Below are 11760 nucleotides of genomic sequence, written 5' to 3'. Positions count from 1 at the left end.
AAGTGTCCTTTCAGTTTGCAGATACAAATCTTTCTTCAGCTCAGGGAGTTTTCCTCTAATTATTTGATTCATTCTTCCTCTGTCCCTACAAGTTGGGCATGATAATTCAGACTAATGAATACTGAAAACTTAAAGGAAGAGAGGAAAAGCCAAAATAGGGAGATATTGTTGTTGTTGTTGTTAAGTGCCGTCGAGTCGTTTCCGACTCATAGCGACCCCATGCACCGAGTATAGCAGGGATTGTGGGGCTGGTGCGGGATCGGGCAGTGTTTCGTTCTGCTGTGCATGGGGTCGCTATGAGTCTATGAGGGAGATATATGGTGGGCAAAATCATATTTAAGATCACTATGGGACTCTTGTGTGTTTTACTAAATAATGAAACTTTAATAATATTGAAAACATTAGTGAGGATGAAAAAATGGAAAATGCTTCACCCTACAATCATGTCCACAATAATGTTGTAGCTAAACCTTGGAGATAAAGTCCAGAGGAGGATAGGATGATTGGGGAGGGGGGAGGAATTATGTTGAGGAAGAATGGGGAAATTGGGACCAGAAAATCCTTAGAAGCAACTTGGCTTTACGCAGGTACTACATGGAACAGTGGTTAAAGCCCTTGGCTGTTAATGGAAAGCCTGCTTCCCTAAAGATTTACAGCCTTGGAAGTCCTGTGGGACAGTTCTAGTTTGTTCTGTAGGGTCTATAGGGTTGCTTTGAGTTGGAATTGAATCAACGATAATGATTTTTTGGTATTTTAAAGAGAACAGGGAGCCCTTGGGTAGTGCAAATAGCTAACACAGTCAGCTCTTAAGCAAAATGTTGGTGGTTTGAGTCCACTCTGAGCTGCCTAGTAAGAAAGGCCTGGTGATCTACTTCTAAGAAATCAGCCATTGAAAATCATGTAGTTTTACTCTGACACACATGGGGTCTCCATGAGTTGGAATTGACTCGACAGCAACTGTTTTTTTCTTAAGGAGAACAGAGACCTTCTTCAGCCCTTCAGGTGTTTCTTTCTACCTTTTTCCCTGCCCCTCAGTCTGTGTGCACGAGGACTGACTCATGATAACAGGTTAATTATATGTTGTTCTTACTGCTTTGGTGCCTTTTTGGACAGGTTTTTCCACTGGAGGGAGCAAATGAATGAACCAATATGTCATCCTCCTGGGACAAATTTGGGAACCTCCCCATATGTACTAAGCCTTATATTCTTCAAAAATTGAGTCTGTCTCTCCCTACTTTAAGTATCATTATGGAGCATTAATGAAGTAATATATGTGGTGGGTTAAGGTTATGTGTCAATATATGTGTGGTAGTTAAGTTTATGTGTCAACTTGGCTGGGCCTCTGGGTGTAGTTATTCCCCATGGTGAGACTAATAATCAACTCCATGGTGGAATTGGAGCAGCTGAGTAGCTACCTTAGGGATGTGGTCTGCTTCCAGTATATAAGAATCAGCTTTGAAGAAGGTCTCAAGCTTTTGGCACGTTTGAATCCTGTGTGTAACTGAGTTGCATTGTCTGCCAATCTTGGGACTTTTAATGGACTTGAATCAGCAGCTTGTGGTGTGGTTTGATAATATTGGGACTGTGCCTTTTTACTTGTTGACCTTGAGTTTGTCAGCCTTAGCAGCCAGCAGCTGCCTGAGTGAAGAAAGCCTCCAGCTTCAGTGGGCTGGGAGCAAGAGGCAGAGCTGAAATCCAAGGTTAAGGGGTTTTCACTCAGCCCCTAGAGCCTGGCACTTTGAACTTGGATCTTCAGCCTCCAAAACTATGAGAGAATAAACTCCTGTTTGTTAAAGCCATCCATCTATGGTATTTCTGTTAGAGTGGCACAAAGTAACCAAATCAGGGCTTTATAAACTGTAATGTTCTCTACCAAAACCAAGAAAACCAAACTCACTGCCATTGAGTCAATTCTGACTCATAGTGACCCTCTTTGGGTTTCAGAGGCAATAAATCTTTGCAGAAGTAGATTGCCCAGTCTTCCTTCTGTTGAGTGACTGCTGGGCTTGAACCACCAACTTCTGGTTAGTAGTCAAATGCCTTTGGCACTATGCTACCAGAGCTCCTTAATGTTCTCTAACAGGGGTTAGGAATTCTGTGACCATGATCATTCTATAAAGTTTATTCTTCATAGAAAAATACGTGAACACTAATGGCTGAGTGACTGCTTACTATGTGTCAGCCTCTTATCAGGGTTCTTCACATTTTACCGTCACAAACATCTTATGAGGTAGATGCTAGTATTATACCCAATTTATAGATGAGGTAACTGAGACCCAGAGAGGATAGGTAATTTGCCGAAGGTCTCACAGTAGTGAAATCAGGACTTAAATACAAGTCAGTCTCACTTCAGTGTCTGAACTCTCAGTATTTATGTTTTATGTGATATGTAACAAGTGTTATTTGTTGCCACTTTTCAGAGGCCTGTTAAATAGCTGGGTCTCTGGTAGCATAGTGCCTAAGGCACTTGACTGCTATCCAGAAGGCTGGCGGTTCAAACCCACCAACCACTCCTTGGAAGGAAGGTTGGGCAATACTTCTGTAGTGATATTGCCTCGGAAACCCAAGGAGGGGTCGCTAAGAGTTGGGCACATAACAACAACAACAACAGTCCAAGTCAGCAGAAGTAGGAGTATTGCTGTGCACACCATCCTCCTTTGACCATAGGGGAGCGAACCACTAAGTCATTAGTACTTGACACACCCCTAGTTCAAGTATCCATCATTCCTTGCCTGAATTGCTGCATGGGTGTCTCAAACTATCTGTGGTCAAGCACCAGTTTTTGTTTTTTTTAAACCAATCTATTTTGATAGTTTTGTAAAATACAATAAAAACACTACTTGGATGTTTTAGCAATGTCAACTTGTTTGAAAAGTTTCTGAACAGCTACTCTTGATTTCTGTACTTGTTGCAAGTAGTAACAAGTCATTTTTAGACTAGCATTGGTCCTAGACTATACAACCAAAGGACTATAGGACTTAGAACAATACCGTTGTTCTAAGTGCTTTCTTGTTTTTACTTTTGCTCCCTATCAACCAGGTGCCACAAAGCAGAGTGATTCTTTAAAAATACAAGTAATATCACATCATTCCATTGCTTACACCCTTCAGTGGATACCATTGCATTTAAAATAAAGTCCAGATGTTTTCCATGGTCTAAAGACCCATCAGCCACTTCTTGGAAGGAAGGTTGGGCACTCTGCTTCCATAGTGATAACTGCCTCAGAAACCCAAAGAAGGGTTGACTATGAGTTGAGTCCGATTTGACGGCACATAATAACAACAACAACAAAGGCTCGAGCTAATATAAACCAAACAAACCAAACCCACTGTTATCGAGTTGATTCTGACTCATAGTGACCCCCTTTGGTGTTTGGAGGCATTAAATCTTTAGGGAAGTAGATTGCCCCACCTTCCTTCCACAGAATGACTGGTGGGTTTAGAACAACCAATCTTCTGTTTAGCAGTCTAATGCCTTAAGCACTGCACCCCCAGAGCTCCTTCAAGCTAATCTAGTTCTGCCTATATACTCCCACCCTGTTCTCCACTCTGGCTTTCCTGAAAGCTAATGAAGTACAATCAGGCTTTGGGTAAAGATAGGTTCAAACAGAGAACACTTGACAATTGGAAATGTGAGATATACTTTAAACTTGTTCTTTCCTCTATTTAAATCCAACATAGACAAGTGTTTCCATCACTGTCTCTCTAGCAGCAAGGGCCCAGTTTTGTAATGAGCAAGATGGCCAAAACCAAGTCTTGGAAAAGACTTGTGAGTGGCTCTGTTTATTAGTGTAACTCATTGCTCCTCTGATGGGCTCAGTCTAAAGACGCATATTAAATGTACTTTTTAGGCTGTTTGTTTCTTTTCCTGGAAAATGGGCTTGTTGTGCAGCGAAATGGGGAGGAGTCATTGCAGTCACTCTGGAGATTGAGGAATAGTTGGGATGACAGTTGATAGTGGAGTCCCAAGGTGGCATAAAGTGTTTAGTGTTCCACTACTAAAGAGAGGTTGGTGGTTTAAACTCACCCAGAGGCACCTCAGAAGAAAGGCCTGGCAAGCTGCTTCCAAAAGGTCACAATCTTGTAAAGCCTATGGAGTGCAATTCTACTCTACATAGGTTCACCATGAGTTGAGATGGACTCAAGGGCAACTGGTTTGGCTTTTTATTTAGTGTGATGATTATTGCTGTTGATAAAGATGATGGCCATTTTTGTATTCATTATTTAATCAGCTGAGGGGGAAATGGGCATGCAGACCAAACAGTTTTCTGGCTGGTTTGGTTTTTGACCTTGATGCTTGCTGCTCCAATTGTATGCAGGCAGCCAGGATTCTTTCCCCATTGCACCATTGCTTTCCAGTCTCCAAATGGCACACTACTATTGAAAAGGATGAAAAGGAGATAGTTAGATTCAAAATGGTGCCTTCAGCGTTAGAGAGCCATGATTTCTAGGAAGCGTACTTTTATGGCTGGAAGAGGGTTGGAGGGTGATGCCTGGCCTGGATGTAATTTCAGGCTGACCTCCCAATATTCTCCTTCACTTTCAATCCATTGCCTGTTTCACTGAATTTCAGACATCCAGCAGAGGATTTTATTGTCTTTTGTTAATGGATTGTGACGGCAATGGCAACAATTCCCAGACTTTACTGGCAAGAAATTTATATTCAATAGACGTGGAGAGGTGGCGTGGGAAAGTTCACTTTTATCAAGTGTCTTACGTGATTGTGAGGTACAGCTTAAGATCTTACTTTGAGAAACACTGGTTTAAGAAGTATCTTTTATGTGTAGGAAGGGTCAGTTATGAGTCAAAATCGACTAGACAGCAATGAGTTTGGTTTTTTGGTTTTTTATGTGTAATGAAACAGGTATTGGGTGCAAAGTGGGGCAAGTTTTAAAGATGTTCTACTTCTGCCCAAGATGGAGTAACAGGACCAGATTTACTCCTCTGCCTGGAACAACCAAAGACAGACTAAATATATGAAATAATGGGGTTTGAAACACTGAAATCAGGCAATAAAGAGCAGTGATCTCCAAGAAAAGGGAAATAAAGGAGGTGAGCCTTCTGACTACCCCAGCTGAAAGAGTTACTAGGCTGAGACTCAGGGAGGGGAAATCCAGGCAGAACTCTGTGACCTCAGACTCCCTGAGGTGTAGAGAAGGAGCTGAGTGCCTGGGGAAATCAAGGTGGATTGAATTTATAAGACAGTGTACCAGAAAAGAGAGAGATGCACAGAGGGAGAAACCCAGAGATCAGCATGGATCCCCTGCTAGTATTTGAATCAATGCATACACATTAGGAGACTACTGGAACCCGGAGCCCGAGGTTGAGGGAGTAGACAACAGAGTCTGCCACTCACTCAGAGCCAGGAATATTGCCTGTTCCCTCCAGCTGGCCTGGAAAAAACTCATAATTCATGGGGTGTTGGGCAGAATAGTCAGAAAGGACTTGCCTCAGTACCCACCCATTGCTGTGGAGTCAATTCCAACTCACAGTGACTCTATACGACAGAGTAGAACTGCCTCATAGGGTTTCCAAGGCTGTAAATCTTGACAGAAGCCTTGCCTAGGTAGTTGAGAATAATTAGCCCTATATTGAGCCCTGCTCCAGATGTGTCTAACATACTATAAAAAGCAAGACCTGGAAGAATCAACTGCTTCCAAGTCACTTAACTGCATCCCCAAACAGAGCTTCAGACTATTTATAGGAATAATAATAATAATAAATAATAACTGAGTTCCTGACAAGGTAAAATGCACAATAGCTAGCACCCTCAAATAATAAAGAAGCTGTATCTAAAGTGAAAATATACAATCCCTGACTGTCTTGGATGTGTGCTTCCACATATTTTGGTATATTAAGAAGTCTAAGAGTTGAGGCTTTCAGTGTAACATTTTGTGCAGAACAAGCCAGAGACTGCCAAACCAGGGTCTGTGTTGATATTTTCCTTGGCTTCTGAGATAGTATTTTCTCTTTGATCTCTATTATTGTTTTGAAAATATTTTTCCTGTCTTTGATACCTCCAGCCTCCATTGGATTATGGCAAGGTAAACTGAATTAACATATTGGCCAAGCACATCATGTGTCCTTAGGGGTTGCAGCTAGAAGTTGAACGTAATGGGAGGGAGAATCTAATTTTCTGAGGGATGACATAGAATCCAAGGCATTACAGAGCATTAAGGGCCAAATCAGGGAAGCCAAGATCTGCTCACAGGTCTAAGGAGGTTGGCTAAGTCAGGGCCTGGAGCCAGAAGCCTCTAAAATCCACAGGAGCGTGGGAAGTGAAGTAAGTAAAGTCCCGTAAACAAGACTCAAGAGTCTTTCTCAGGGGTTCGAGGATGGGTCAGGGAGGGATAAGCTGGAACCAGGCAAGTATCTGACGCTCTGGAGATCCATAAATGAGTTCTGACCTATGAGCGTGGGCGGTCTCTTTTTCCTCTGAGAGTTGAAACGTTTCAAGTTTGCTCCTCAGGCCTATTTCTCTGATCCTTGCTGACCTGAAGTCCAAGATGACACCCTACCTTCTGGATATCTCTACTTAGATATTTTGCAGCAAAGCAAATAAGCCTTTACTGCTCTGCACTTTGTCATTCTTTCTCACTCTGCCTGTGTAGCTGTGTGGCTTTTCTTTGCAGCATTTCTAAATCTCTTGAATGCTTGAGGTCAAAACTGTTGGTTTAACATTGTAGCCCACATCAGTTTCTAGGAAAGCTCCTACCTGAAGATGATGACAAGATATCACTACCATCATTTGACAGAAATTTTACTTTCTTTGGAGGGTGAAGTAGGGATTAAAGTATCAGTCTTGGGGAAAATTGGAAGTCAGTTTGTTTTTGAAAATGAATTTTTCACTTAGAAAGGGGGTTTTCAATTAATGCTCTTGGAGAACTTTACTTCCTTCCCCAATGATTATACTATAGATTGGATAACTATAACTAGAATACAGGGTTGGATGCTAGTTGGTATTCTAGTGGTCACTACAATAGTCCTAGTGGCAGTGTTACAATACAGGGATCCTCTACTTTTCGAAAGTTCACTTTAGGCTGCTTCGCTTTTACGAGAGACCTACTTCAGTACCTGTTTTCACTAACCAAAAGAAATGCAAAGAGGATTTTCATTTTTTAAAAAAAGATGACAAGTGAAACTAGCATTGAGTATTTGTTTTGTAGTGAGTCATCAGAGGCAGCACACACCCTAAGCAGCAAGAGTGACACCACAAGCTCCTTTCTCAGGGAATAGGAGCCCTGCTGGTGTAGTGCCTAAGGCATTTGACTGCTAAACAGAAGGATGGTGGTTCAAACCCACCAGCCACTCCTCGGAAGGAAGGTTGGGCAATCTATATCCATAGTGATGCTGCCTTGGAAACCCAAGGAGGGGCCTCTATGAGTTGGGTCCGACTTGACGACAGTGAATTTTTTTTTTGGTTTTTCCAGGAACTACACTGTACATACATTATTTCTACCTTATATAGGAGCTCTGGTAGCGTAGTGCCTAAGGCACTTGACTGCTAACCAGAAGACTGGCTATTCAAACCCACCAGCCACTCCTTGGAAGGAAGGTTGGGCAATCAATCTACTTCTGTAGTGATACCACCTCAGAAACCCAAGGAGGGGTCGCTATGAGTCGGGTCCTACTTGACAGCACATAACAACAGCTACAATATAGGCTGTGTATTAATCATATAATTCCCACTTTTACTGTATGTTAGTGCTAGTTTAGGTTTTATGTATTATTTGGTGTGATTTGATAGCTTATATTTTGGGTCTGGGAACTCTCAATTTTTTTTTCATATAAATTAATGATAATTGCTTCTCTGCTTTACACCATTTAGTCTTATGAAATGTTTCATAAGTAGAAATAAGCTCTACTTTTGGGTAGCAAGGGATATCTGTCTGTCTTTAGCAACAATAGTAACAATAACAACACTAGATAGTGGATGGAGTAGGCTTATCACTTTAATTTATTTCAAATCAGTATGACTGGGAGAATGTTCTGTTTCTCTTTAATGTTTTCCAAAGAAAGAGATAGAGACAGGGAATAAGAGATTAGATGAGCACAGGTGGAAGATTCTGCCTCGATTTGATGAGGACAGCCTTCTGTAATCCTGGATGTGGGCAGCATCATCAAGACTATCAGAAGACTCAATCAAGGACAAATGTCATGTTTCTGGAAAGATATGCATGCAAAACTTGCTATAATCTAATTAATGGCTTGTTAATTGTGGTGAGCATTGTTTGTGTCTGTTTTTGACTGTTTCTTTTTTACTCATGTTTTAGGTTGGTAATGAGTGAGAAAGGGTGGGCTAAGTAGATGGAACTGCTTTTGTGCCCTGATAAGTTGCTGCATTCTTAATTGTTCTCAGATAGGAGTTCATTTTTCTACAAAATTAGTTTTGTAATGTGAAACTATCAAACTCTCACTGCTGTCCAGTCAGATCTGACTCATAGCGACCCCTCCTTGGGTTTCTGAGGCGGTATCACTATGGAAGTAGATTGCCCAACCTTCTTTCTGAGGAGTGGCTGGTGGGTTTGAACTGCCAGCCTTCTGGTTAGTAGTCAAATGCCTTAAGCACTATGCCACCAGAGCCTCTATGTGATATAGTAAAGGCAAAAAATAGTATTTTACTTCACATTGGTCTCAGTTTCATTTTCATTTCCCCACTTTTGACTCTTTCCTTCACTCTCATTCAACTTCCCCTCAAACTTGATTGAACTTGGCTGAGCAACTTTCTGTAGGACCTCATTTGCACAGGAATTGTGCTGGATTTAGAAGATGCTATGTAGTGCAGTGAATTACTTTGTATGGCTCTTTTAGCCTTGGTCTCTATGACTCCCACCAAATGACTGGGTGGGAGTATGCAAATATAAGGTGCTTGTGGCCAACTAAGGGGATTGGATAGCTTGTTACCAATGTAAATAAAGTACATGGCACCCTGGTGTGGGTGGGACAATGGAAATAAGGTGTATGGAACTCTAATGTGGGTTCTACTTCTGTAGAGATACCAACAACACCAAACTCACTGTCAGTGAGTCAATTTCGAATCATACCAACACCTCGTTGGGTTTCTAAGGCACTATCAGTATGGAAGTAGATTGCTCAATCTTCCTTTCGAGGAGTGGTGGTGAGTTTGAACCGCCAGCCTTCTGGTTAGTAGTCAAATGCCTTAGGCACTATGCTACCAGAGCTCCCTCTATAGAGATACTGCCTTGGAAACCCAAGAAGCGGTCACTATGAGTTGAATCGACTCTTTTTCTGTCTGGTAATAGAAATATGGCCATGTACCTGGTCCTGAGAGGATTTATTCCCAGACACAACTGTGTGCATGGCCTTGGAATCAGAGGCACAGGGCCTTATAGGAGGATGTGTTTGGGACATGATCATGGGGAGTAGGTTGGAGCTTATACTTGTATCCTCCTGGTGAAGAGTTACTAACTGTGTTTTAGCACCTTTCTTTTAGGAGGGTAAAAGGAACTCTTCAAATTGAAATAAATTAGATTTCAGAGACAACAGAGTGCTTATTATAATAATGAAAGAGAAAAACCATCAGGGGACATGCGGGAACCTCCTCAGCCATGCCAGTCACTGTTTAGTGCTGTCCCTACAGGCCTGGTGGGATGTGTGTGTGGAGGTATGGGGGTGGGGAGGAGGGAGAGGAGAGTGCTGTGTTTGACATGCATTTCATGCATTTCAAAAATGATTGTGGAATTTGGCAGGTATTTCAGGAAGGCACTTTTCCAGGGCCAGTAAGTGAGTCAGCTGGCTTGGGTATGGCTGGCTTCATTTAAAGCACCAAGAGCGCTCTCCTGCAGGGTGTTGGACATAATTTGTAGACCGTCTTTTTATTGTTACTAACCAGCAGTGCCTGCTGCCTCCTCCTCTTCCCTCCTGCTTATTAACTGAGTCCTCACCAGTTTTTGCTCATGAAAACAGTAGTTATTTGGGAACACAGAATATAACTTTTGGGTTTTCCTTTAGGGCTGTGATAAGATGATAATAGTTGTTGTTGTTAGGTGCCATCAAGCCCATTCAGACTCATAATGACTCCATGTGACAGAAGAAAACTGCTCCATAGAGTTTTCTGGCTGTAATCTTTATAGGAGTATATCTCCAGATCTTCCCCCACAGAGCCAGTGGATGGGTTCAAATTGCCACACTTTTGGTTAGCAGCTGAGCATTTAACTGTTGTACCACTGGGGCTCCTTAAGATGCTAATAAATACCAGATAAAGGATAAATTGATGGGGTCCCCTCTTTGCAGACCCTGCTGGGTTCTGGAAAAAGTGACACCTTCTGCTTTGTTGTCTGTGTGCCCTTGTACATGGGTCATCTATCTCCAGTGCCTTTTTTTTTTAAACAAAATCATCCCAGCCCTACTCCCATAAACCTCACCAAAACCAAAACTCAAACCCAATGCCATGGAGTCAATTCCAACTCATAGCACCCCTATGTGACAGAGTAGAACTGCCCCACAGGGTTTCTAAGACTGTCAATCTGTATGGAAGCAGACTGCTTTCTTTTTCTCCTATGGAGCATCTAGTGGGTTCCAGCCAAGGACGCTTTTGTTAGCAGCTTGATGCTTTAACCATTGTACCTCTAGAATTCCTGAGCCACTTGTTATGATTCCTTGTGGGACTGGGCCTCTGGACCTAGTCTGTTTCCTGCATCCCTTAGAGGAGCAAGTAGACACAATTTGCCAAAACAACTTCATTGCTTGGACAACAGTGACCTTGGCCTTTCTCATTTTCTATCCTTAAGTCTGGTGGGAGCAGTGTATCTCATCATTAAGAAAAGCTTCTTTAGATAGATAGAGATAAGTATTGATTTGGGTGAAGAGAAGGGCAATGTACCAAATGTGAGTGACCAATATGGCACCATTGAGGATGAGAAAGACAGAGAGAGGTACATGGGAGGTACAGACAACAAATATGAACCCTTTTGCACATACAGTACTGTGTTGTCAGTGAAGGCAAACATGGGTATATGGATGGATAGATGGGTGGACAGGCTAAACGATTAGATATGTCTATGAAATGGGAAGAGTATCCAAGAACATATATAGGGTTGCTAGACAGTGGTCCTATAAGTTTATGTGAATGATCCGAATTCCCAGGTGTATAGTAGAGCTGACAAGGAGCAAGGTGTGGTCACTGTTTGGTCACAGCCAGCTACCCAGAGGGACCGAGTAGTTGAACCTGCAGGCTTGGAACCATAGTCGCAGGGGACATCAAGCTCAATTGGCATTATATATTATACAAAACATTGTTCCACCTCCTACTTTGGTGAGTAGTGACTGGGATCTTAAAAGCTAGCAAGCTGCCATCTAGATGCAACAATGGGTCTCTCCTTGTCCAGAGCAAAGAAGAATGAAGAAAACCAAAATTCATGGAAACAATTAGTCCTAGCGAATGGTATGCCATCCGATCTGCAGCCTATACGACTATGAGACCAGAAGAACTAGATGGTGCCCAGCTACCACTGTCATCCACTTGGAAGCGGAATCTATGTAGGAGATCCTTGATAGAGAGGGAGAACAATGTGGAACAAAACTCAAAATCATTTGGATGAAAAAAAAAAAAAAAAAGGTGGGGACCAGGTTTGCTGGTCCTATAGAGCCTGGTGGAACCACTGAGATTATGGCCCCTAGCTGCCCTTCAGGTCTGGAATTGAACCCACACCTGTGGTTTCCAGCCAAACAAAATACAGGCATATGAGTTGAACATTTACCTCAAGTAGATACACTCCTTGAAGAGAACAATCATGGGAGA

The sequence above is a fragment of the Orycteropus afer genome, unplaced genomic scaffold, assembly GCF_000298275.1.
Source record: "Orycteropus afer afer isolate SDZICR_OR568_19922 unplaced genomic scaffold, OryAfe1.0 scaffold00143, whole genome shotgun sequence".
In the NCBI taxonomy this organism is placed as follows: domain Eukaryota; kingdom Metazoa; phylum Chordata; class Mammalia; order Tubulidentata; family Orycteropodidae; genus Orycteropus; species Orycteropus afer.
Note: the sequence above shows the minus strand (reverse complement) of the source record.